The sequence below is a fragment of the Lygodium microphyllum genome, chromosome 2 (genome assembly GCF_053477565.2).
Source record: "Lygodium microphyllum isolate KBCC chromosome 2, Lygodium_microphyllum_v1.1.10, whole genome shotgun sequence".
NCBI classification, from domain to species: domain Eukaryota; kingdom Viridiplantae; phylum Streptophyta; class Polypodiopsida; order Schizaeales; family Lygodiaceae; genus Lygodium; species Lygodium microphyllum.
Window position 1 is genome coordinate 86220750 of NC_141136.1, and position 27905 is coordinate 86248654.

Here is a 27905-nt window from a genome sequence, read left to right on the forward strand (position 1 = left end):
TCGTATTAATGATGAGGCTTTGGGATTTATAGAAGTCATTATACACGAAAACTTTGGGAATGGTCTACAACAAAAACTATGGTTAAGGTTAGGGAGTATGAGACTCTATGCATTGATTTTCTTGACTATGGTTTAGAAATTAATGTAATAGTTCATAGTTTGGATGAGAATAGTGCATGGCCAGTTAACATAGATCATGGTTGGAGGATGTGGGCTACAAATAACTCTTTGGGATATCTTTGGATGATTTTAACATTATATCTTTGGACGATTTTAACATTATAATACAATTATTTGTATCCAACGATTTTGGGACAGCCATACATTATATCTCTTTGTATGGAGACAAAAGTATTGAACGATCATTTGGCTTATGTTAGAGTCAAAACCAAAGATGGTAAAAGTGCTATCCAATTTCTCACTATATATATGAATCATTTCAGAAATGGAGACACTTTAAGAGATTAACCTTTGCCTCCAAATGCAAAGAAATTTAGAAAACTATTTTTGTAATAGGAAATGATTTATTTGTCATTGGTTTTACTCAACGGTTGAGGTTTTTTTAAGCATATGAAGACCATGTGCAAGGCTAAAAAATTATACATAGTGAAAGCTGAAAAAGAGCGAAGAAATTTATGGATTGTTGGCTAATTATGAGGCATTTCAAACCTCTATAATGGGCTGAGTTTTTTTAATAATATGGATTAAATTTCAATAATAATAAATATAGAAAATGAGGTTGAAAATAGGGTGCTTTAGGTATGCTCTTTGGAGATGTTTGAGGTCATAGCAAAAATTGCTCAACAAGAAGGGTTGATAAGAAAGTTAAGATGGTTGCTTTATCACTACCACCTAACAATGATGGATTGAATGAGAAAGTGTCAAGGCAACTGAGCTTGAAGAATCCAAAGGGTTAGGGTATACATTTACAACTGAAATATTGAAGAAGTTAAAGATTGGTTGTGAGGCTTTTTTTTTCCTGCAAAAAGGGAATGTTTTATGCATATATTAAGTAGATAAAGGAAGCCATTTTTGTTTTAGCCTACTAAAATAGGATGTGTGGACTAGAATATTATGGCTCCAATTGTGATTTTTACTATTTCATGGGTATCAAGAAATTTAAGGTTGATTCTAATGCCTTGGACTTATTTGCCCATGTTAATGGAGTTGCTAAATGAAAAGATATGCATGCTGATATTGGAGCCATCTTCAGCCCCATACTCAAATCGGTGGTTTACTGTGCCCAAAGAAGAATGATACGTTGAGGTTTATTCAAGACATACAATCGATCAACAAGGTGAACATAAGAAATTTTGGTGCACATGGCTTGTAGTTGATGAGTTGCACAAGATTTTGATGGAAGACTTAATGATAAACATAAGAAATTTTGGTGCGCATGGCTTGTAGTTGATGTTTGGAGTTGAGGAGGTCTTAATGATAGGCCATATGTTTGGACCTATGGCAAGAAGCCTCTACTAATGAAGATAGGTGGTATTGATAGGATGCAATATATCTATGCTATGTTTCAGATATCAAAAGGTTTTTGAAAACATGTGTCTTTTACCTTATATAGATCGCTCATTTTGCACATGTGATTCATGATATATAGTAGTTGTTGAGGAAATGACAAAGGCCAATGTGGTCAAAAGTACACCAAAGCTATGAATAAATTAAAGAGACTATTGAAGTCATCACCTACATTGAGGAAGCCTAATTACTCAAAAGGGAAGCCTATAATCATCATGGTGGATACCAGCCTAATTGATATTGGGTGGGCGATTTGGTAGGATAATGATAAGGGGAAGAGATATGCTATTAGATTTGGTATAAAATTCTCGAATCAAAGGCAATGAACATACCACAAGTGAAGAGAGAGTTTTGCAACATTGTAATAGCCCTCAAACAGACGAGATGATGGATGCTAAAGAAGAGGGGGATTTTCTTACTAAAAATGATTGTACTACTACCTAAGGCTAAATTTGCAACTACTGAAATTCTCTGGTAAGTTACTCATGAACATATGTGTGCATCTCGTGAGTTCAAAATAAGGTATTTTTAAAATATCATTTTTATACATTTTTTGCATACAGAAGGGTGTAATATAAAGGGGTTATCTATAGATTGAATAGAAAAGGGTTATGTTTTATTCTTTAAAAATTCACAGATAAGGATATTTATAAATAGGCCTTGAACGCACGTGATGTAGAGGATATACATATAGTGACTTCCCCGAGCTGAAATTGCAAGTGTAGGTCTCATTAATGAAGGGACACCATTAAATATAGCAAGTTCGACATTCGATTTGATAGGAAAATGTGCTATAACAATAAATACAATAGTAGATCATGTGTGTATAGTGATGGCTAAAGCTTGGAAAGCAAAGAAAAAGCACTTTAGATGTTATGTGAAAGCTTTAGTGGTATTTTTTGAAGACTCGTATGCAAGGGACTAATTGAAAAAAATGGAAGAGTGGTTTAAAGAAGAGTACAAGAGGATAAAAACAAAGATATATGGATTCTCCCTAAAAGTTGGGTATCTTTGGAAGCATGCAAAGAAAAATAAAGGAATTCCATTGAGAGTCCTTAGGATAGACCTACACAAGTGATGTAAGAGTTTCATGAGAGTCTATGGACTAGTCATATAAGTGTTTGGGGCACCTTTGAGAAGATAAAGGCAAGATATAGATAGCAAGGGATGTATCATGATATTGCTCACTTTGTTAAATCATGTCTTAGTTGTCAGACTATTCAATAGTGAAACATAGAGATGGATTACAATCAACTTATCCCTTGTCTATTCATTTGAAATGGATAGTGGATTTCGTGACTGTACCTATAGGTATGTGATAGAAGAGATATCTCGTGATCTTGCTTGGTGCGCAGATCGGACGCTGTATGCTCACGTAGTGAATCCGGGAAGGTCCCTAAGAACAATGAACTCTACCTTTTTGCACAAAAAACAATGTAAAAAGCATGAACGACAAGAGCAAGAGACCAATTGGGTTCAATCTCTCCCCATGCCTTGTGTGAGCGCTTCACAAAGCATGTATTTTATGTATATTTCCATCTTCATGCTCAATAATAGCCCAATTTACAAAAATATGACAAGCTTTTAGCTTTTGAGTTTGCTTTCTACAAAAATAGGAAATAAAGCTAATGGACGGTGCCCATGAAGTCTGGCACGCCCAACACAATGTCCCAAATTGAAATAACATATCCGTGCGCATAGGCGCATACAAAATAATAATCAATAATCAATGCCTCAATAGACATGACAAAATATAGGCGTGGCTCCTATCAAAATATAATCCATAGGTCGAATACTCGCTAGACTCCAATGCTTTCCTCCGCCACTACTGCTATCTCTACACATCAACTGAAGCATTCACAATTGTTAGTAAAATAATACAATTAAACCGACAAAAGTGAATACCTAGCAGTCTTCAGCTACATAAATAAATCAACTGGTTAGAAATAAATCCTAACCTTAATTTATTACGAGTGCGCACTCTAAACTCATAAACGTTTATTAATTTAATATGCATTTTGCGGAATCACCCGCTATGGAATCACCCATGTACACACTAAATTAATGAAACGCCCGAAAAGGACAGGCATCCCCATCAACTTCTCGCACAAAGAATCCACTTTGTGTATGAGCCCCGGTCATCAAAGTTTACGGAATCCATCGTGGCACGAAATCCACTGTGGAATATGCCTCCAGGCATCATACCCCCGGGGTGGGATAGCAATTGACCTCAATTGCTATTAGCTCAATGTGGAGCTAACAGAGTGGGAAAAGCATTTAAGTCTCTAGCGTGCATCCATTGTGCTTCCTCTACAGGATGGTTCTTAAATTTTACTAGATATGTAGAATACCTTCGGCCAGTTCTAGTGGTCATATAGTCAGTGTCTATGATAGCTTCTGGTTCAAGTATTCCAGTCTCTTCCTCTAATAAAGGTGGGTTTTCATAAACAGGGTGGACAGGTAATTGGCCTCTAAATGGTCTCAATAAACTAATGTGAAATGTATTGTGAATTTTCCAATGAGATGGTAATTCTAACTTGAATGCATTATCATTAATCTTATGAATGATTCTAAATGGTCCATAGAATCTGGGAGCTAATTTGACAACTGGATGTCTATCTACACTTTGCAGTCTATGTTTTTCTATTCTCAGCCAAACATAATCATCAACTTTGAAATTCATGGCTTGTCTTTTCTTGTTGGCTTGTTTGGTATATGATTGCTGGGCTTTAGCAATCATATCCTTAACCTCATCAAATATACTGTTATGCATACTAGCAATATCATCAGCGCTCTGAATTCTATTAGACAAAGATGCAACAGGTGTAGATAATTTATATCCATAAATGACTTCAAACGGTGCTTTCTTTGTAGATGTGTGCGGTGTATTGTTATATGCAAACTGTAATAAATGCAAATGAGTGTCCCATGTCTGAGGTTTAGAGATAGTATATGGACGTAAAAGATCTAGAATGGTGCTATTCGTGGCTTCTGTTTGTCCATTTGTTTCTGGATGAAATGCAGATGAGAAATCAATCTTTGTGCCTAGATTAGCAAACAAGGTAATCCAAAAATTGTTACAAAATCTAGAATCACGATCTGAAATAATCACTTTTGGCAATCCATGGTTAGTAAAAACAGTTTTCAAAAATAACTGTACTGCTTGTGATGCTGTTAAATTTTTCTTACATGGAATGAAATATGCTTGCTTACTAAATCTATCTACAACTGTCCAAATCATATCATGGTTAGATTTAGTATTTGGTAAACCAGTAATGAAATCCATAGAAATGTGTTCCCAAGGTTTAGATGGAATAGACAAAGGCATTAGTAATCCATACTGTTTACCATGACGTCTTTTAACTCTTTGACAAATCAAACATTCAGAAACGAAATTAGATACATCTGCATCCATATGCGGCCAATAAAAATCTTCAGTTAACATACGTAATGTAGATATGATACCTCTATGACCTTGATATGGGGGACAATGAATTTCATTCAAAACAAAAGATCGGAATGGAATAGTAACACACAGTCTCTTTTTATAAAACATAAATCCATCATTATATGACAATGAATCAATAGGAATGAAATTATTTTGAACTAATTTATTCCAATCAGAATGAAAAGTAATATCCTGGTGATATGTATCTTTCATAGCAATCAAAGAATCAAAAGATATGACAGAAATATTATGAATTGCAGGTCTTCTACTCAATGCATCAGCAACTACATTTTCTTTTCCAGGTTGGTATTGAATGATAGGATGAAAACTTTGAATAAAGGAAGCCCATTTGATATGACGGTCAGAGATTTGGGGTTGGCTAAGTAAATGTCTAATGCTTTGCTGGTCGGCCTTTATCATGAATTCTGAACCCATTAAGTAGTGTTTCCACTGTCTTAATGCTTGTACAACTACTAATAGTTCTTTGTTATATGTGGAATATTTCAGCTCAGAGGGTTTCAGCTTACAACTAGAATATGCTATTGGATGATTGTCTTGCATTAGTACGGCTCCTATTCCTGATCCGCTAGCATCAGTCACAACTAGAAAGAATGGTCTATTAAAGTCAGGCAACTGTAGAACAGGGGCATTGGTTAATGCATGTTTCAGTAAGTCAAAGGATTTCTGCTGATTTTCGGTCCATTGATAAACAATTCCTTTCTTGAGAAGTTTGGTTAATGGTAAAGCAAGTAATGAGAAATTACGTACAAACTTCCTATAGAAACTAGCAAGACCAAGGAATGAGCGTAACTCATGCATATTTTTAGGAACAGGCCAATCCAATATTGCATCAATTTTCTTAGGATCAACTTGAATTCCTTCAGATGATACAATATGACCTAAATACTCAATTTCTGTCTTAAAGAATTCACTCTTTTCAGGATTTGCAAACAATTGATTTTTTTTCAATAATTGAAAAACTAATGACAAATGCTCATAATGCTCTTTCTCATTTTGACTAAACACCAAAATATCATCAAAGAAAACAATCACACAATACTGATATTTTAAAAAGATACGGTTCATCATTCTACTGAAGGTAGCAAGTGCATTAGTCAATCCGAATGGCATAACTAAGAATTCGTAATGGCCAAACTGTGTTCTAAATGCAGTCTTAAATATGTCAGATTTATCTAGCCTCATCTGATAGTATCCAGACTTAAGGTCAATTTTACTAAATATAGAAGATCCTTGCAGTTTGTCCATAAGGTCATCAACTCTAGGAATAGGATACCTATTCTTTACAGTGATCTTATTTAAAGCTCGGTAGTCAATACACATACGATAGGTATTATTCTTTTTCTTGACTAAGAGTACAGGTGCACCGAATGGAGAACTGCTAGGTCGAATCAAACCTCTATTTAGTAATTCTTCAACTTGACTCTGGATTTCTTTTTGCTCTATTTGATTGTGCCTATATGGTGCTTTGCAAGGTGGTTGTGTGCCAGGGATTAAATCAATCTTATGGTCTTCTGGACAGGAAGGAGGTAAACCTGGTGGTAGGTCTTCTGCAAAACAGTCCTTAAAATATGCAAGAAATTCCTTATGCCTAGGGTGCATATGATTTTCCTTTGCGTGCAATTCATTCACCCAAATGAGATATGATTTACTACTCTTGCATAATGCACGTTTTGCTTGAGTATACGAAAGCAGTGGAAAAACATTAGATGCATGCATACCATATAATGTAATAGATTTTCCTTGAAAATTAATATTCATTGTGTGTGTGGAATAATCTATATCTGGATTATGCTGGTGTCGCCAAGGCATTCCTAAAATAATGTCACTCGACTATCATGGAACAACTAAGAAATTTCTTCTTTCAGTGTATGAACCAATTTGAATCTCTAAATCTTGTACTGCCTGTGTACCAGTATACCTAGTGCTAAAAATGCAGCTTTTATGCGATAATGCGTAGGTACAGTCTGTAATTTCAATTCCTTTACCAATTTTGCTGAAATAAAGTCATGAGTACTACCGTCATCATGCAAGATAGTCTTTTCCTTTCCATGCACCAAACATTTCATAGTCAATAATGAATGTGGAGTAGGCATACCTGGCAAAGTGTCGGAAATAGTAGTAGTGTCGTCCTCATCTTCAGTGAAATCAGGCATATCCTCATGCTCGTCTTCATCCATGGCTCCAAGATAATTGATATGTGCTGGTGGCTTCTTTGAATGACAATTTGCTGCGAGATATCCAGGCTGGTGACATTTATAGCATACTATTGGCTTGGCTTTGGTTACATTATTTGCAATGGCTGGAAGTCTGGGTACATTTGGATTTGCTTGTGGAATAGGCTTAGGATTTGGATTGACATTGGATGGTAATGCAGGTGGTTTAGCCCAATTCTTGAGGAAAGATGGTGAAGAGAAACGACCTGGATTAAATTTTCTAAAATTGGAATTGAATTGTTTAGATCCATAATTACCATTGGCTTGGAATTGCTGTGGTTGTCTGTCTCTACCGCGTAACTTATCTTCAGTGTCGTGAGCTAGTGAGATGGCGTCTTCAAGGGTAGCAGGCTTGAACATGTTCACTTCAGCGTAGTAATGTCCAAGAAGTCCAGACATATACTTCCGCTTATGTGTCGTCTCTGGTACGTCTGCAAGTATGCGTAGCTGTAGGAGTGCATTCCAAAAACGCTCTGTATACTGTGGTATAGGCTCACGATCCCGTTGTTGGAGTAGATCCCATTGCTTGATAGCCTTCTCATGAAATTGCGGTGGTAAGAAATTCTGCATGAACTTCTTCTTGAAATCTTCCCAAGTAGCAGGATATTCTATGCTCTTGCGTACTACAGTCCACCAAAGTGATGCTCTGTCTACCAAATGATTAGTAACACACTTGATTTTATCTTTTTTTGGATAGGTTTCCTCATGGAAATAGTCATCAAACTGACTAATGAATGATAAAACAGTCTTTCCTTCTCGTATGCCATTGAAAGTGCGAAATTTGAAACTTCGTTTACTTATCTTTGATTCCTTGCGAATGGTTTGAGCTTCAAGAGTGGCGTCGATGGTACGTCGAATCAAATCTTCAGCTTGAGGTTCTTCTTTGTCGGTAGACGCTCTTTGTAATTTTGTCAATTGCGCTTGCAATGCTTGCCTAGCCCTTCGTTCTTCTTCCAATTGCAGCATGATTAGATCCAGCTTTTGTTCCATGGTAGGCTCAGGTAGGTCGTCTTCAGCCATAGGATCGTCCATATGTGGTTCCGTCATCCTGTAAAACTCAAAAGACCTTTCTCACTCAAAATGGTGCGCAGATCGGACGCAGGTAGCTCACGTAGTGAATTCCCAAAGGTCCCCAAGAACAAAGCACTCTACTTTTTAGCACAAAGACCAATGTAAAAACAAGCACGACATGAGACAAGAGACAAATTGGGTTGAATCTCCCCCATGCCTTGTGTGAGCGCTTCACAAAGCATGTATTTAATATATATTTTCAATCTTTTTGCTCAAAAATAGCCCAATTACAAAAATATACAAGCTTTTAGCTTTTGAGTTTGCTTTCTACCAAAAATAGGAAAATAAAGCTAATGGACGGTGCCCAAAGAGTCTGGCACGCCCAATCTCAATGTCCAAATAAAAATAACATATCCAGGCGCATAAGCGCATACAAAATAATAATAAATAGTCGATGTCTCTATAGACATAATCAAAATATAGGCGTGGCGCCTATCAAAATATATCCAAAGGTCGGAAACCCGCTAGACTCCAATGCTTTCCTCCGCCACTCCTGCTATCTCTACACATCAACTGAAGCATTCACAATCGTTAGTAAAATAACACAATTAAACCGACAAAAGTGAATACCTAGCAGTCTTCAGCTACATAAATAAATCAACTGGTTAGAAATAAATCCTAACCTTAATTTATTACGAGTGCGCACTCTAAACTCATAAACGTTTATTAATTTAATATGCATTTTGCGGAATCACCCGCTATGGAATCACCCATGTACACACTAAATTAATGAAACGCCCGAAAAGGACAGGCGTCCCCATCAACTTCTCGCACAAAGAATCCTCTTTGCGTATGAGCCCCGGTCATCTAAGTTTACGGAATCCACCGTAAAACCTCACGGAATCCACCGTGGAATATGCCTCCTGGCATCATACCCCCGGGATGGGATAGCAATTGACCTCAATTGCTATTAGCTCAATGTGGAGCTAACAGAGTGGGGAAAGCATTTAGGTCTCTAGCGTGCATCCATTGTGCTTCCTCTACAGGATGGTTCTTAAATTTCACTAGATATCTAGAATACCTTCGGCCAGTTCTAGTGGTCATGTAGTCAGTATCTATGATGGCTTCTGGTTCAAGGATTTCAGTCTCTTCCTCTAGTAAAGGTGGGTTTTCATATACAGGGTAGATAGGTAATTGTCCTCTAAATGGTCTCAATAAACTAATATGAAATGTATTATGAATTTTCCAATGAGATGGCAGGTCTAACTTGAATGCATTGTCATTAATCTTATGAATGATTCTAAATGGTCCGTAGAATCTAGGGGCTAATTTGACAACTGGATGTCTATCTACACTTTGCAGTCTACGCTTTTCTATTCTAAGCCAAACATAATCATCAATTTGGAAATTCATGGCTTGTCTTTTCTTGTTGGCTTGTTTGGTATATGATTGTTGGGCTTTAGCAATCATATCCTTTACCTCATCAAAAATAGTGTTATGCATAACAGCAATATCATCGGCACTTTGTATTCTATTAGACAAAGATGCAACAGGTGTAGATAATCTATATCCATAAATAACTTCAAAAGGTGCTTTCTTTGTAGATGTGTGCGGTGTATTATTATATGCAAACTGTAATAAATGTAAATGAGTATCCCATGTCTGAGGTTTAGAGATAGTGTATGCACGTAAAAGATCTAAAATAGTGCTATTTGTGGCTTCTGTTTGTCCATTTGTTTCTGGATGAAATGCAGATGAGAAATCAATCTTTGTGCCTAGATTTGCAAACAGTGTAATCCAAAAATTATTACAAAATCTAGAATCTCTATCTGAAATAATCACTTTCGGCAATCCATGGTTAGTAAAAACAGTTTTCAAAAATAATTGTGCTGCTTGTGATGCTGTTAAAGTTTTCTTACATGCAATGAAATATGCTTGCTTACTAAATCTATCTACAATTGTCCAAATCATGTCATGGTTAGATTTAGTATTTGGTAAGCCAGTAATGAAATCCATAGATATATGTTCCCAAGGTTTAGATGGAATAGATAAAGGCATTAATAACCCATACTGTTTACCATGATGTCTTTTTATTCTTTGACAAATCAGACATTCAGAAACAAAATTAGACACATCTGCATCCATATGCGGCCAATAAAAATCTTCAGTTAACATGCGTAATGTAGAAATGATACCTCTATGACCTTGATATGGGGGACAATGAATTTCATTCAAGATAAAAGATCGGAATGGAATAGTAACACATAGTCTCTTTTCAAAGAACATGAATCCATCATTATATGACAATGAATCAACAGGAATGAAATTATTTTGAACTAATTTTTGCCAATCAGAATGAAAAGTAATATCCTGGTGATATGTGTCTTTCATAGCAATCAAAGAATCAAAAGATATGATAGAAATGTTATGAATTGCAGGTCTTCTACTTAATGCATCGGCAACTACATTTTCTTTTCCAGGTTGGTATTGAATGATAGGATGGAAACTTTGAATGAATGAAGCCCATTTGATATGGCGGTCAGAAATTTGGGGTTGGCTAAGTAGATGTCTAATGCTTTGCTGGTCAGTCTTTATCATGAATTCTGAACCCATTAAATAATGCTTCCATTGTTTCAATGCTTGGACAACTGCTAAGAGTTCCTTGTCATAAGTGGAATATTTAAGCTCAGAGGGTTTCAGCTTAGAACTAGAATATGCTACTGGATGGTTGTCTTGCATTAGCACGGCTCCTATTCCTGATCCGCTAGCATCGGTCACAACTAGAAAGAATGGTCTATTAAAGTCAGGCAATTGTAGGACAGGGGCATTGGTCAATGCACGTTTAAGTAAATCAAAGGATTTCTGCTGGTTTTCAGTCCATTGATAAACAATACCTTTCTTAAGAAGTTTGGTCAATGGTAAAGCAAGTAATGAGAAATTACGTACAAACTTCCTATAGAAACTAGCAAGACCAAGGAATGAGCGTAATTCATGTACATTTTTAGGAATAGGCCAATGCAATATTGCGTCAATTTTCTTAGGATCAACTTTTATTCCTTCTTCTGATACAATATGACCTAGATATTCTATTTCTGTCTTAAAGAATTCACTCTTGTCAGGATTTGCAAACAATTGATTTTCTTTCAGTAATTGAAAAACTAATGATAAATGCTCATAATGCTCTTTTTCACTTTGACTGAATACTAAAATATCATCAAAGAAAACAATCACACAATACTGATATTTTAGAAAAATACGGTTCATCATTCTACTGAAAGTAGCAGGTGCATTAGTTAATCCGAATGGCATAACTAAGAATTCGTAATGGCCAAACTGTGTCCTGAATGCAGTCTTAAATATGTCAGATCTATCTAGTCTCACCTGATGATATCCAGATTTAAGGTCAATTTTACTAAATATAGAAGATCCTTGCAGTTTGTCCATAAGGTCATCAACTCTAGGTATAGGATACCTATTCTTTACAGTGATCTTGTTTAATGCTCGGTAGTCAATACACATCCGATAAGTATTATTCTTTTTCTTGACTAAGAGCACAGGTGCACCGAATGGGGAACTGCTAGGTCGAATTAAGCCTCTATTTAGTAATTCTTCTACTTGAGTCTGGATTTCTTTTTGCTCTATTTGATTGTGCCTATATGGGGCTTTGCAAGGTGGTTGTGTGCCAGGTATTAGGTCAATCTTATGGTCTTCTGGTCGTGATGGAGGTAAACCTGGTGGTAGGTCTTCTGCAAAACAGTCCTTAAAATATGCAAGAAATTCCTTATGTCTAGGGTGCATATAAGTTTCTTTTGCGTGTAATTCATTCACCCAAATGAGATATGATTTAGTATTCTTGCGTAGTGCACGTTTTGCTTGAGTATGCGAAAGCAGTGGAAACATATGAGATGCATGCATACCAAATAATGTAATAGATTTTCCTTGAAAATTAATATTCATTGTGTGTGTGGAATAATCTATATTGGGATTATGTTGGTGTCTCCATGGCATTCCTAGAATAATGTCGCTAGATTGTAATGGGACAACTAAGAAATTTCTTCTTTCAATATATGGACCAATTTGAATTTCTAAATTTTGAACTTCTTGTGTGCCATTGTACCTAGTGCCTAAAAATGCAGCCTTTATGCGATAGTGTGTAGGTACAGTATGCAATTTCAATTCCTTTACCAATTTTGCTGAAATAAAGTCATGCGTACTACCGTCATCATGCAATATAATTCTTTCTTTTCCATGCACCATACATTTCATAGTCAACAATGAATGTAAAGTAGGCATACCTGGTAAAGTGTCGGAAGTAGTAGTAGGATCATCTTCTTCTTCAGTGAAATCCGGCATATCCTCATGCTCTTCCTCGTCCATAGCTCCAAGGTATTTGATATGTGCTGATGGCTTCTTTGAATGACAATTTGCTGCGAGATGGCCTGGCTGGTGACACTTGTAGCATACGATAGGCTTGGCTTTGGTCACATTATTTGCAATGGCTGGAAGTCTGGGTATATTTGGATTTGCTTGTTGGATAGGCTTAGGATTTGGATTGATAGTGGATGGTAATGTGGGTGGTTTAGGCCAATTCTTGCGGAAAGATGGTGATGAAAAACGACCTGGATTAAACCTTCTGAAATTTGAATTGAATTTTTTAGATCCATAATTACCGTTTGCTTGGAATGGCTGTGGTCGTCGATCTCTTCCACGTAACTTATCTTCAGTGTCGTGAGCTAAAGAGATGGCATCTTCAAGGGTAGCAGGCTTGAACATATTCACCTCAGCGTAGTAATGTCCAAGAAGTCCAGACATGTACTTCCGCTTATGGGTCGTCTCTGGTACGTCTTCAAGCATGCGTAGCTGTAGAAGTGCATTCCAAAAATGCTCTGTATACTGTGGAATAGGCTCACGGTCGCGTTGTTGAAGTAAATCCCATTGCTTGATTGCCTTCTCATGAAATTGCGGTGGAAGAAAATTTTGCATGAACTTCTTCTTGAAATCTTCCCATGTAGCAGGACATTCTATGCTCTTGCGGACGACAGTCCACCAAAGTGATGCTCTATCTATCAGATGATTAGTAACACACTTGATTTTATCTTTCTCAGGATAAGTTTCCTCATGGAAATAGTCATCAAACTGGCTAATGAATGATAAAACAGTCTTTCCCTCTCTTATGCCATTGAAAGTGCGAAACTTGAAACTTCGTTTACTTATCTTGGATTCCTTGCGAATGGTTTGTGCTTCAAGAGTGGCGTCGATGGTACGGCGTATCAAATCTTCAGCTTGAGGTTCTTCTTTATCAGTGGACGCTCCTTGTAGCTTTGTCAATTGCGCTTGCAAGGCTTGCCTAGCTCTTCGCTCTTCGTCCAATTGCAACATGATAAGATCCAGCTTTTGCTCCATGGTAGGCTCGGGTAGGTCGTCTTCAGCCATAGGATCATCCATATGTGGGGTAGTCATCCTGTAAAACTCAACAAACCTTTCTCACTCAAAATCAGTTAGCGGGATGAGCGTAGCTCAAATTTGGGGTTACAAGGCTATGTATTTTTGGGTATTTTCTTCTTCAATTTTCAGAAATTCTGAAATATTTCTGTCTCTGTTTGCTGAAAGTACTTCAACGAACTTGCAGATAGGTAAAACAGCTTGCTGCGAACAACTTTCCAGTTCTGAGTTTTTGCAAACGAACAAGTCTTCTAGGAGTTTTAAGCGTTAGTCAGTTCTGATTTAGTCTGACTTGCAGAGTTGCAGACTTAACAGACTTGCAGGGTTGTGAACTTGTTGAACTTAGCTGACTTGCAGGACTTGCAGTACTTGATTAGTGTCGACTTGCGAAACTTGTCTTCTGGAGTGCGTGACCGAGAGTTTACAGACTTGTCTGCCCAGTAGAACTTGCAGAGTAGAGTAGGATTTAAGCTTAATTAGTTAAGCTTAAAGCTTAATAATAAGAAGAAGGCCGCCGTTTTTCTGATCGTGGGGGGGGGGGGGGCCGTTTTTGATTCCGCCGAAAATTTCGGAGCTTCTCTTGTTGATCACGATTTGAAGATTATGAAGCTAATAAGCTTCTTAAGCTTAAAACTAAGCTTTTTGATGAAATAGATAAGAAATTTCTCACTGGTTGATCACGACTTGTTCATGGAGTTGAGGGAGTGGTCCTCCGCCGACAGAGAGTGGTCCTTCGCGATCTGAGAGTGGAAACAGGGGTTCTTGATCGCCAGAAGTCTGCCTGTATCGACGGTTCGCGACGAGATTGACTGTAGAGCCCGTTTGTTCCTGGAGCTCCGCCTTCGCCCGAGATTGGTAGCGATTGGAAGCCCTTGATCTCTGCTCCGCTCTGATACCACTGGTGCGCAGATCGGACGCAGGTAGCTCACGTAGTGAATTCCCAAAGGTCCCCAAGAACAAAGCACTCTACTTTTTAGCACAAAGACCAATGTAAAAACAAGCACGACATGAGACAAGAGACAAATTGGGTTGAATCTCCCCCATGCCTTGTGTGAGCGCTTCACAAAGCATGTATTTAATATATATTTTCAATCTTTTTGCTCAAAAATAGCCCAATTACAAAAATATACAAGCTTTTAGCTTTTGAGTTTGCTTTCTACCAAAAATAGGAAAATAAAGCTAATGGACGGTGCCCAAAGAGTCTGGCACGCCCAATCTCAATGTCCAAATAAAAATAACATATCCAGGCGCATAAGCGCATACAAAATAATAATAAATAGTCGATGTCTCTATAGACATAATCAAAATATAGGCGTGGCGCCTATCAAAATATATCCAAAGGTCGGAAACCCGCTAGACTCCAATGCTTTCCTCCGCCACTCCTGCTATCTCTACACATCAACTGAAGCATTCACAATCGTTAGTAAAATAACACAATTAAACCGACAAAAGTGAATACCTAGCAGTCTTCAGCTACATAAATAAATCAACTGGTTAGAAATAAATCCTAACCTTAATTTATTACGAGTGCGCACTCTAAACTCATAAACGTTTATTAATTTAATATGCATTTTGCGGAATCACCCGCTATGGAATCACCCATGTACACACTAAATTAATGAAACGCCCGAAAAGGACAGGCGTCCCCATCAACTTCTCGCACAAAGAATCCTCTTTGCGTATGAGCCCCGGTCATCTAAGTTTACGGAATCCACCGTAAAACCTCACGGAATCCACCGTGGAATATGCCTCCTGGCATCACAAAATCAGGTTAGCGGGATGAGCGTAGCTCAAATTCGGGGTTACAAGGCTATGTGTTTTTGGGTATTTCTTTCTCAATCTTCAGAAAATTTGCGATATTTCCTTCTTCGTATGCTGAGAATACTTCAGCGGACCTGCGTATGGGTAGAATACTTTGCCATGAACAACTTTGCAGTTCAGAGTTTCTGCGCAGGAACAACCCTTCTAGGAGTTTTGAGCACTAGTCAGTTCTGACTCCAGTTGACTAGTCTGACTTGCAGAGTTGCAGACTTAGCCGACTTGGTGAACTTGCAGGACTTGATTACAGTCGACTTGCAGGACTTGATTTTGGAAGTGCAGGACCTGGACTTTGGTGATTTGCTTGCTTTGTAAGACTTGATTAAGCTTAATGTCTTAAGCTTAATAGCTTAAGCTTATGGAAGGGGGGGGTAATTTTGTAAATCTGCGCAGATCGTGGAGGATGTGGGCAGCCGTTTGCTGACGTCGCGGATTTTTCGAACAGCCTCAGATACCTCGATGAGGATTTTTTTTGAAGCTTGTTGAATTTCCTTAAGCTTTTAAGCTTTATGACTAAGCTTTTGAAGAAGATAGATATGAGCTTCTTACTGTATTTCCACGACTTGTTTATGGAGATGATGGAGTGGTCCTCCGCCTGTACAGCCTGGTCCTTCGCGATCTGAGAGTAGAAACAAGGGTTCTTAATCGCCAGAAGTCTGCCTGTATCGACGGTTCGCGACGAGATTGACCGTAGAGCCCGATCGTTCCAGGAGCTCCGCCTTCGCACGAGATGGGTAGCGATTGGAAGATCTTGATCTTAGCTCCGCTCTGATACCACTGGTGCGCAGATCGGACGTTGTATGCTCACGTAGTGAATCCCGGAAGGTCCCCAAGAACAATGAACTCTACCTTTTTGCACAAAAAACAATGTAAAAAGCATGAACGACAAGAGCAAGAGACCAATTGGGTTCAATCTCCCCCCATGCCTTGTGTGAGCGCTTCACAAAGCATATATTTTATGTATATTTCCATCTTCATGCTCAATAATAGCCCAATTTACAAAAATATGACAAGCTTTTAGCTTTTGAGTTTGCTTTCTACAAAAATAGGAAATAAAGCTAATGGACGGTGCCCATGAAGTCTGGCACGCCCAACACAATGTCCCAAATTGAAATAACATATCCGTGCGCATAGGCGCATACAAAATAATAATCAATAATCAATGCCTCAATAGACATGACAAAATATAGGCGTGGCGCCTATCAAAATATAATCCATAGGTCGAATACTCGCTAGACTCCAATGCTTTCCTCCGCCACTACTGCTATCTCTACACATCAACTGAAGCATTCACAATTGTTAGTAAAATAATATAATTAAACCGACAAAAGTGAATACCTAGCAGTCTTCAGCTACATAAATAAATCAACTGGTTAGAAATAAATCCTAACCTTAATTTATTACGAGTGCACACTCTAAACTCATAAACGTTTATTAATTTAATATGCATTTTGCGGAATCACCCGCTATGGAATCACCCATGTACACACTAAATTAATGAAACGCCCGAAAAGGACAGGCATCCCCATCAACTTCTCGCACAAAGAATCCACTTTGTGTATGAGCCCCGGTCATCAAAGTTTACGGAATCCACCGTAAAACCTCACGGAATCCACCGTGGCATGAAATCCACCGTGGAATATGCCTCCTGGCATCATACCCCCGGGGTGGGATAGCAATTGACCTCAATTGCTATTAGCTCAATGTGGAGCTAACAGAGTGGGGAAAGCATTTAAGTCTCTAGCGTGCATCCATTGTGCTTCCTCTAGAGGATGGTTCTTAAATTTTACTAGATATGTAGAATACCTTCGGCCAGTTCTAGTGGTCATATAGTCAGTGTCTATGATAGCTTCTGGTTCAAGTATTTCAGTCTCTTCCTCTAATAAAGGTGGGTTTTCATAAACAGGGTGGACAGGTAATTGACCTCTAAATGGTCTCAATAAACTAATGTGAAATGTATTGTGAATTTTCCAATGAGATGGTAATTCTAACTTGAATGCATTATCATTAATCTTATGAATGATTCTAAATGGTCCATAGAATCTGGGAGCTAATTTGACAACTGGATGTCTATCTACACTTTGCAGTCTATGTTTTTCTATTCTCAGCCAAACATAATCATCAACTTTGAAATTCATGGCTTGTCTTTTCTTGTTGGCTTGTTTGGTATATGATTGCTGGGCTTTAGCAATCATATCCTTAACCTCATCAAATATACTGTTATGCATACTAGCAATATCATCAGTACTCTGAATTCTATTAGACAAAGATGCAACAAGTGTAGATAATTTATATCCATAAATGACTTCAAACGGTGCTTTCTTTGTAGATGTGTGCGGTGTATTGTTATATGCAAACTGTAATAAATGCAAATGAGTGTCCCATGTCTGAGGTTTAGAGATAGTATATGGACGTAAAAGATCTAGAATGGTGCTATTCGTGGCTTCTATTTGTCCATTTGTTTCTGGATGAAATGCAGATGAGAAATCAATCTTTGTGCCTAGATTAGCAAATAGGGTAATCCAAAAATTGTTACAAAATCTAGAATCACGATCTGAAATAATCACTTTTGGCAATCCATGGTTAGTAAAAACAGTTTTCAAAAATAACTGTACTGCTTGTGATGCTGTTAAATTTTTCTTACATGGAATGAAATATGCTTGCTTACTAAATCTATCTACAACTGTCCAAATCATATCATGGTTAGATTTAGTATTTGGTAAACCAGTAATGAAATCCATAGAAATGTGTTCCCAAGGTTTAGATGGAATAGACAAAGGCATTAGTAATCCATACTGTTTACCATGACGTCTTTTAACTCTTTGACAAATCAAACATTCAGAAACGAAATTAGATACATCTGCATCCATATGCGGCCAATAAAAATCTTCAGTTAACATACGTAATGTAGATATGATACCTCTATGACCTTGATATGGGGGACAATGAATTTCATTCAAAACAAAAGATCGGAATGGAATAGTAACACACAGTCTCTTTTCATAAAACATAAATCCATCATTATATGACAATGAATCAATAGGAATGAAATTATTTTGAACTAATTTATTCCAATCAGAATGAAAAGTAATATCCTGGTGATATGTATCTTTCATAGCAATCAAAGAATCAAAAGATATGACAGAAATATTATGAATTGCAGGTCTTCTACTTAATGCATCAACAACTACATTTTCTTTTCCAGGTTGGTATTGAATGATAGGATGAAAACTTTGAATAAAGGAAGCCCATTTGATATGACGGTCAGAGATTTGGGGTTGGCTAAGTAAATGTCTAATGCTTTGCTGGTCGGTCTTTATCATGAATTCTGAACCCATCAAGTAGTGTTTCCACTGTCTTAATGCTTGTACAACTACTAATAGTTCTTTGTCATATGTGGAATATTTCAGCTCAGAGGGTTTCAGCTTACAACTAGAATATGCTATTGGATGATTGTCTTGCATTAGTACGGCTCCTATTCCTGATCCGCTAGCATCAGTCACAACTAGAAAGAATGGTCTATTAAAGTCAGGCAACTGTAGAACAGGGGCATTGGTTAATGCATGTTTTAGTAAGTCAAAGGATTTCTGCTGATTTTCGGTCCATTGATAAACAATTCCTTTCTTGAGAAGTTTGGTTAATGGTAAAGCAAGTAATGAGAAATTACATACAAACTTCCTATAGAAACTAGCAAGACCAAGGAATGAGCGTAACTCATGCACATTTTTAGGAACAGGCCAATCCAATATTGTATCAATTTTCTTAGGATCAACTTGAATTCCTTCAGATGATACAATATGACCTAAATACTCAATTTCTGTCTTAAATAATTCACTCTTTTCAAGATTTGCAAACAATTGATTTTCTTTCAATAATTGAAAAACTAATGACAAATGCTCATAATGCTCTTTCTCATTTTGACTAAACACCAAAATATCATCATGATGCCAGGAGGCATATTCCACGGTGGATTCCGTGAGGTTTTACGGTGGATTCCGTAAACTTAGATGACCGGGGCTCATACGCAAAGAGGATTCTTTGTGCGAGAAGTTGATGGGGACGCCTGTCCTTTTCGGGCGTTTCATTAATTTAGTGTGTACATGGGTGATTCCATAGCGGGTGATTCCGCAAAATGCATATTAAATTAATAAACGTTTATGAGTTTAGAGTGCGCACTCGTAATAAATTAAGGTTAGGATTTATTTCTAACCAGTTGATTTATTTATGTAGCTGAAGACTGCTAGGTATTCACTTTTGTCGGTTTAATTGTGTTATTTTACTAACAATTGTGAATGCTTCAGTTGATGTGTAGAGATAGCAGCAGTGGCGGAGGAAAGCATTGGAGTCTAGCGAGTTTTCTGATCTTTGGACTATATTTTGATAGGCGCCACGCCTATATTTTGATTATGTCTATAGAGACATCGACTATTTATTATTATTTTGTATGCGCTTATGCGCCTGGATATGTTATTTTTATTTGGACATTGAGATTGGGCGTGCCAGACTCTTTGGGCACCGTCCATTAGCTTTATTTTCCTATTTTTGGTAGAAAGCAAACTCAAAAAGCTAAAAGCTTGTCATATTTTTGTAATTGGGCTTTTTTCTTGGGGACCTTTGGGAATTCACTACGTGAGCTACCTGCGTCCGATCTGCGCACCACATCAAAGAAAACAATCACACAATACTGATATTTTAAAAAGATACGGTTCATCATTCTACTGAAGGTAGCAGGTGCATTAGTCAATCCGAATGGCATAACTAAGAATTCGTAATGGCCAAACTATGTTCTAAATGCAGTCTTAAATATGTTAGATTTATCTAGCCTCACCTGATGATATCCAGACTTAAGGTCAATTTTACTAAATATAGAAGATCCTTGCAGTTTGTCCATAAGGTCATCAACTCTAGGAATAGGATACCTATTCTTTACAGTGATCTTATTTAAAGCTCGGTAGTCAATACACATACGATAGGTATTATTCTTTTTCTTGACTAAGAGTACAGGTGCACCGAATGGAGAACTGCTAGGTCAAATCAAACCTCTATTTAGTAATTCTTCAACTTGACTCTGGATTTCTTTTTGCTCTATTTGATTGTGCCTATATGGTGCTTTGCAAGGTGGTTGTGTGCCAGGGATTAAATCAATCTTATGGTCTTCTGGACGGGAAGGAGGTAAACCTGGTGGTAGGTCTTCTGCAAAACAGTCCTTAAAATATGCAAGAAATTCCTTATGCCTAGGGTGCATATGATTTTCCTTTGCGTGCAATTCATTCACCCAAATGAGATATGATTTACTACTCTTGCGTAATGCACGTTTTGCTTGAGTATGCGAAAGCAGTGGAAAAACATTAGATGCATGCGTACCATATAATGTAATAGATTTTCCTTGAAAATTAATATTCATTGTGTGTGTGGAATAATCTATATCTGGATTATGCTGGTGTCACCAAGGCATTCCTAAAATAATGTCACTCGACTGTAATGGAACAACTAAGAAATTTCTTCTTTCAGTGTATGAACCAATTTGAATCTCTAAATCTTGTATTGCCTGTGTACCATTATACCTAGTGCCTAATAATGCAGCTTTTATGCGATAATGCGTAGGTACAGTCTGTAATTTCAATTCCTTTACCAATTTTGCTGAAATAAAGTCATGAGTACTACCGTCATCATGCAAGATAGTCTTTTCCTTTCCATGCACCAAACATTTCATAGTCAATAATGAATGTGGAGTAGGCATACCTGGCAAAGTGTCGGAAATAGTAGTAGTGTCGTCCTCATCTTCAGTGAAATCAGGCATATCCTCATGCTCGTCTTCATCCATGGCTCCAAGATAATTGATATGTGCTGGTGGCTTCTTTGAATGACAATTTGCTGCGAGATATCCAGGCTGGTGACATTTATAGCATACTATTGGCTTGGCTTTGGTTACATTATTTGCAATGGCTGGAAGTCTGGGTACATTTGGATTTGCTTGTGGAATAGGCTTAGGATTTGGATTGACATTGGATGGTAATGCAGGTGGTTTAGCCCAATTCTTGAGGAAAGATGGTGAAGAGAAACGACCTGGATTAAATTTTCTAAAATTGGAATTGAATTGTTTAGATCCATAATTACCATTGGCTTGGAATTGCTGTGGTTGTCTGTCTCTACCGCGTAACTTATCTTCAGTGTCGTGAGCTAGTGAGATGGCGTCTTCAAGGGTAGCAGGCTTGAACATGTTCACTTCAGCGTAGTAATGTCCAAGAAGTCCAGACATATACTTCCGCTTATGTGTCGTCTCTGGTACGTCTGCAAGTATGCGTAGCTGTAGGAGTGCATTCCAAAAACGCTCTGTATACTGTGGTATAGGCTCACGATCCCGTTGTTGGAGTAGATCCCATTGCTTGATAGCCTTCTCATGAAATTGCGGTGGTAAGAAATTCTGCATGAACTTCTTCTTGAAATCTTCCCAAGTAGCAGGATATTCTATGCTCTTGCGTACTACAGTCCACCAAAGTGATGCTCTGTCTACCAAATGATTAGTAACACACTTGATTTTATCTTTTTCTGGATAGGTTTCCTCATGGAAATAGTCATCAAACTGACTAATGAATGATAAAACAGTCTTTCCTTCTCGTATGCCATTGAAAGTGCGAAATTTGAAACTTCGTTTACTTATCTTTGATTCCTTGCGAATGGTTTGAGCTTCAAGAGTGGCGTCGATGGTACGTCGAATCAAATCTTCAGCTTGAGGTTCTTCTTTGTCGGTAGACGCTCTTTGTAATTTTGTCAATTGCACTTGCAATGCTTGCCTAGCCCTTCGTTCTTCTTCCAATTGCAGCATGATTAGATCCAGCTTTTGTTCCATGGTAGGCTCAGGTAGGTCGTCTTCAGCCATAGGATCGTCCATATGTGATTCCGTCATCCTGTAAAACTCAAAAGACCTTTCTCACTCAAAATCAGGTTAGCGGGATGAGCGTAGCTCAAATTCGGGGTTACAAGGCTATGTGTTTTTGGGTATTTCTTTCTCAATCTTCAGAAAATTTGCGATATTTCCTTCTTCGTATGCTGAGAATACTTCAGCGGACCTGCGTATGGGTAGAATACTTTGCCACGAACAACTTTGCAGTTCAGAGTTTCTGCGCAGGAACAACCCTTCTAGGAGTTTTGAGCACTAGTCAGTTCTGACTCCAGTTGACTAGTCTGACTTGCAGAGTTGCAGACTTAGCCGACTTGCAGAGTTGCGGACTTAGCCGACTTGGTGAACTTGCAGGACTTGATTACAGTCGAGTTGCAGGACTTGATTTTGGAAGTGCAGGACCTGGAGTTTGGTGATTTGCTTGCTTTGTATGACTTGATTAAGCTTAATGTCTTAAGCTTAATAGCTTAAGCTTATGGAAGGGGGGGGTAATTTTGTAAATCTGCGCGGATCGTGGAGGATGTGTGTAGCCGTTTGCTGACGTTGCGGATTTTTCGGACAGCCTTAGATACCTCGATGAGGATTTTTTTTAAAGCTTGTTGAATTTCCTTAAGCTTTTAAGCTTTATGACTAAGCTTTTGAGGAAGATAGATATGAGCTTCTTACTGTATTTCCACGACTTGTTTATGGAGATGATGGAGTGGTCCTCCGCCTGTACAGCCTGGTCCTTCGCGATCTGAGAGTAGAAACAGGGGTTCTTGATCGCCAAAAGTTTGTCTGTATCGACGGTTCGCGACGAGATTGACCGTAGAGCCCGATCATTCCAGGAGCTCCGCCTTCGCACAAGATGGGTAGCGATTGGAAGCTCTTGATCTCAGCTCTGCTCTGATACCACTGGTGCGCAGATCGGACGATGTATGCTTACGTAGTGAATCCCGGAAGGTCTCCAAGAACAATGAACTCTACCTTTTTGCACAAAAAACAATGTAAAAAGCATGAACGACAAGAGCAAGAGACCAATTGGGTTCAATCTCCCCCCATGCCTTGTGTGAGCGCTTCACAAAGCATGTATTTTATGTATATTTCCATCTTCATGCTCAATAATAGCCCAATTTACAAAAATATGACAAGCTTTTAGCTTTTGAGTTTGCTTTCTACAAAAATAGGAAATAAAGCTAATGAACGATGCCCATGAAGTTTGGCACGCCCAACACAATGTCCCAAATAGAAATAACATATCCGTGCGCATAGGCGCATACAAAATAATAATCAATAATCAATGCCTCAATAGACATGACAAAATATAGGCGTGGCGTCTATCAAAATATAATCCATAGGTCGAATACTCGCTAGACTCCAATGCTTTCCTCCGCCACTACTGCTATCTCTACACATCAACTGAAGCATTCACAATTGTTAGTAAAATAATACAATTAAACCGACAAAAGTGAATACCTAGCAGTCTTCAGCTACATAAATAAATCAACTGGTTAGAAATAAATCCTAACCTTAATTTATTACGAGTGAGCACTCTAAACTCATAAACGTTTATTAATTTAATATGCATTTTGCGGAATCACCCGCTATGGAATCACCCATGTACACACTAAATTAATGAAACGCCCGAAAAGGACAGGCGTCCCCATCAACTTCTCGCACAAAGAATCCACTTTGTGTATGAGTCCCGGTCATCAAAGTTTACAGAATCCACCGTAAAACCTCACGGAATCCACCGTGGCACGGAATCCACCGTGGAATATGCCTCCTAGCATCATTGCCCTAGCTATATTGAAGCATAACTTGTTTACCTTTCTTGTTGGTTGGAGTATTTTTCTTGGCCATCTCATTAAAACATTCCACTAGCCTCTTCAAAAATCTTTTTTGGGTAGTATTGAGTAAAATATATCATCTCTTTGCACACGTAGCATCAAATTCTCCCGTGCTTTCCTCATTTTCTCCATCAAACCCTATGGCATGTTAGGGAGGAATATAGGTTTATCAGAATTTGCCCTCGCATTCCATGTTGTCCAAGTGCTTTCTACCATGTAACTTGAAAAACAAATAGCTTGACATGTAGCTAGCTTGTTTGCCCATATTTATTAATACCTCAATAACTTGAAACACTTCACAGACTTTGCATATATAAAATCTTGTTAGTGAAAGAAAGCACTTAAAAGACCTTCGATAAAATCAGAATCTAAAAACAACACTTAAAAGAGTACCAGAAAGAGAGAAGTTTGGAAACTCGACGAGCTCTCGCTGAGCACATGTATGGCTTGTATGCCACTATCTGGCAGTACAAATATCTGAAGTTAAACGTCTAGGTGCATAAGCATGCAATTTCTTTTGACATCTATACAATAGCTGGCCTTCCAAGTAAAGATTGATCGTAGGGCGCGCCTCAATTTTCCAAGCTTCTATCGAATCGAGTCCCTAGTATAAGACCAATGTTGATGAAGAAGTCGAAGCCATGCGGTAGCTCCTCCACACGTCGACGAAGCTACTCGTCCCCAGCAACTCCGCAAAGAAGCTCTCGTTCCAGCCAGAGGAAAGCTTCGAGTTCAAGGCTGCGACGAAGCCTGGCTTCGCGGCCTCGCAGAACTGCAGGAATTGCACTGGCCAGCTTACGAGATTAGCGTTGCCATTAATACCGAGCCTCCTACTTTCCCGAATGGTCGAGCCTTCGATGTTAGTAGTATAAGCGGCGCCATCATCTTCAGATGCATTAACCAGATCAGCAAAATCATCATAATTATAGGGGTTAGTTCCTAGCCCTGCTGAGGGGCCCAATCCTAAGGGGGAGGTGACGGTTAAATACTCCGCCATGCCCTGCAGCAGCCATACCGGCGCCTTTCCCTGCCCGTCCCACAGCCATACGTGCGCCATGCCCGTGTAGATCAATCCTAATATCTTTTGCTCATACGCCTTCTTATTATCTGCATCGCCTGTAGAGTCCCCCCGCGACCCGCTTCCAATCATTATATGCCTGCCGCTGAGGATAATCTTGTGGCCTTGCATGGTCACACAGGGCACGCTCATGGTGTCCTCAAAAGCTAGGGTGACCCTTCTTACCTTCTTAGCATTCCTCGATGCCCCTGAACCTGCATGGTTGTCGTTCTTATACGTATCACGATCAAGATGATTATGATATTCGAGCTGTCTTTGGATGGACGTGGCCGCAAGTGTCATCATCGCCAGTGCTGTTTCCTCGCTCACAACGGACATGACATTGTACCTGTCGTTACCTTTCACTAAAGGCACCACTCGAAGCTGTAGATCACCATCCCAAGTAGAGCTTAGGAGCCTCCACACAATCAGCATCACCAGAACTATGACGAACATCAGACGACCAGCTGTCGTCAAGTCATCCATCTCTCCCCGGCCCGTCTCGCTCTCCGCGCACCAAGACTACTCAAAAGCTTACAAACAAGTCTCTTTCTGCTCTCTTATTTTTAGCTTGTCGCGGTAATTTTTTCTCCGAGACCATTCGTTAAAAGCTCTCCAGTTTTTGGTTGGAAGGCCGTAGGCCCGATTCACGGACAGCTTTCCTTGTTCTCGCGAGTGTGAATGTGGCCTTAGCTTAGCTCTCCTTTCCTTCATGGAATATTGATTTACCAGCAGCCATTTAGAGGGTTATTTATTTAAACCCTTTGCTATAAAAGAAAACCCCCCTTTGCCATTTAGTTTCAATGTGTGTTGAGGTCTATGGCTGCATGAGTTCAAACATTGGGCCACACTTCCTCGATGATATATTTCAAATCCATTTGCTTCAAAAGTAAAAACCCCTTTGTAGGATGTTGAAGCAGTCAAGTTTCAAACTTGATATATATATGGCAAATACACCCCCTCGACCATGGCACATACACCCCCTAGACCTGATTCAATAACAATCTAAAATATTGCATCAGATCCACTTTTTCTAAATATGATCAACTATCAGGGCTAAAATCCCATGATTGGCATAAGATATGTCAGGTTTGTACTACGAATGGATTGTAAGTGGCCTGTGTATTTTTCTATTTGGAGTCTAGTCAGTGTTCGTAATGCTTCTTCATTTGTGACAGTTTCAGCCCGATTGCGAGACGATCGTAGGATACCTTACTCCAAAAATACGCGAGGTGATTTACAAGTTGTCAAATTTAGTGCAATGGATCTCACAAAAAGAGATCAAGACATTCTCTATTGAATCCGCAAGGCGAGGAGCAATGGAGACTGTCTATCTCTTTAATTAAGAAGTACCTGCCCACTAACATGCTCACTATACAAACCCACCTCGTGGTGCATCATCTTGTAGATGAAATGAAGATTGCAGGACTTGTCCATACGTGATGGATATTCTTCTTGGAGTGCTTTTTGAAAACCCTGAAAGGCTTTGTGCGACAACGAGCTCAACCAGAAGGTAGCATGGTTGAAGGTTGGTCAGTGTCTAAGGCGTTAGTGCATATTTCATAGTGGCTACCAATGGTGGATTCAGACAACAATATGCTATGGTCACTGAAGAATGATGATAGACTGACGGGAGATGTGGTGGTTGGAAATGGGATAGAAAAAATAATGGATGCTACAATGGAGGAGAAAGTGAATCGTTTTTGTATGTTGCACCATGCATCCATGGAGACGTGGCTCGCTAGGTATGAGCAAGCCAAGAAAGATCGAAAAGAAGTGCAATTGGAATTTCGACACAATACACGCCATCGGCCGATTTAATATCCTGAGGGCATGGAGAAGATGTCGTGATTTATGTCTATGCAATGGTTACATGGAGCTTTGATCGCAGCCTCTCACGAAGGGGTGGAGGTCTCTACTGAGGAGTGGGAATTCTCGAGGGAATGTAATCCAAAGGTGACCACATGTTTTATAAGCTGTCGTATCTAGATTTTATATGTGACAACTAATCTAACTATTTCAATGTACAGTACAAAATATACAGTGCGCCATGGTCGCGCAAAGCGACATTTCCGCGTCGAGCGCATCGACAAAATATGCTCCACAACTGATTGTGATGTCATGGCAAAGTTTGAGCAAGAGAGCCGACGGCGTGCCACAGATCCAAATACCGTTATAGATGAGATAGAGTATGTTGGGAACTTGCAAAGTTTTATCACGATGGATTACCATAGCTTCTCCGTGATCATATTTGATGTATAGTGATTGAAAGTGGTACTAGAATGAGTCAAGACAATCGTTCGACAAGGTTCATTTGGATTTCTCAAAATAGATTTTAAAAAAGTATGGACAGATCTACGCCACATGTTTGTCTTGTCGGTCCATAGTGAACAGGTGCATGAACTGTTTTTAAAAGTTTATTACAACATGGAATATGTCACAAATGTTGAATCTCTCTTGTATGTGATTTTGAACATGTAATTTTCTATCCAAACCCCCAACAACCTCAATGGTGGTATGTTGTTCCTTTAGCTTTCCAAACTGCAAGAGTATATGATGAAAGCAATGTTACCAGTGTAGATGAGGACAGTATGTAGATGGAGGGGTCGATATTGCAAGGGGTGGTGGTTGAAGATGG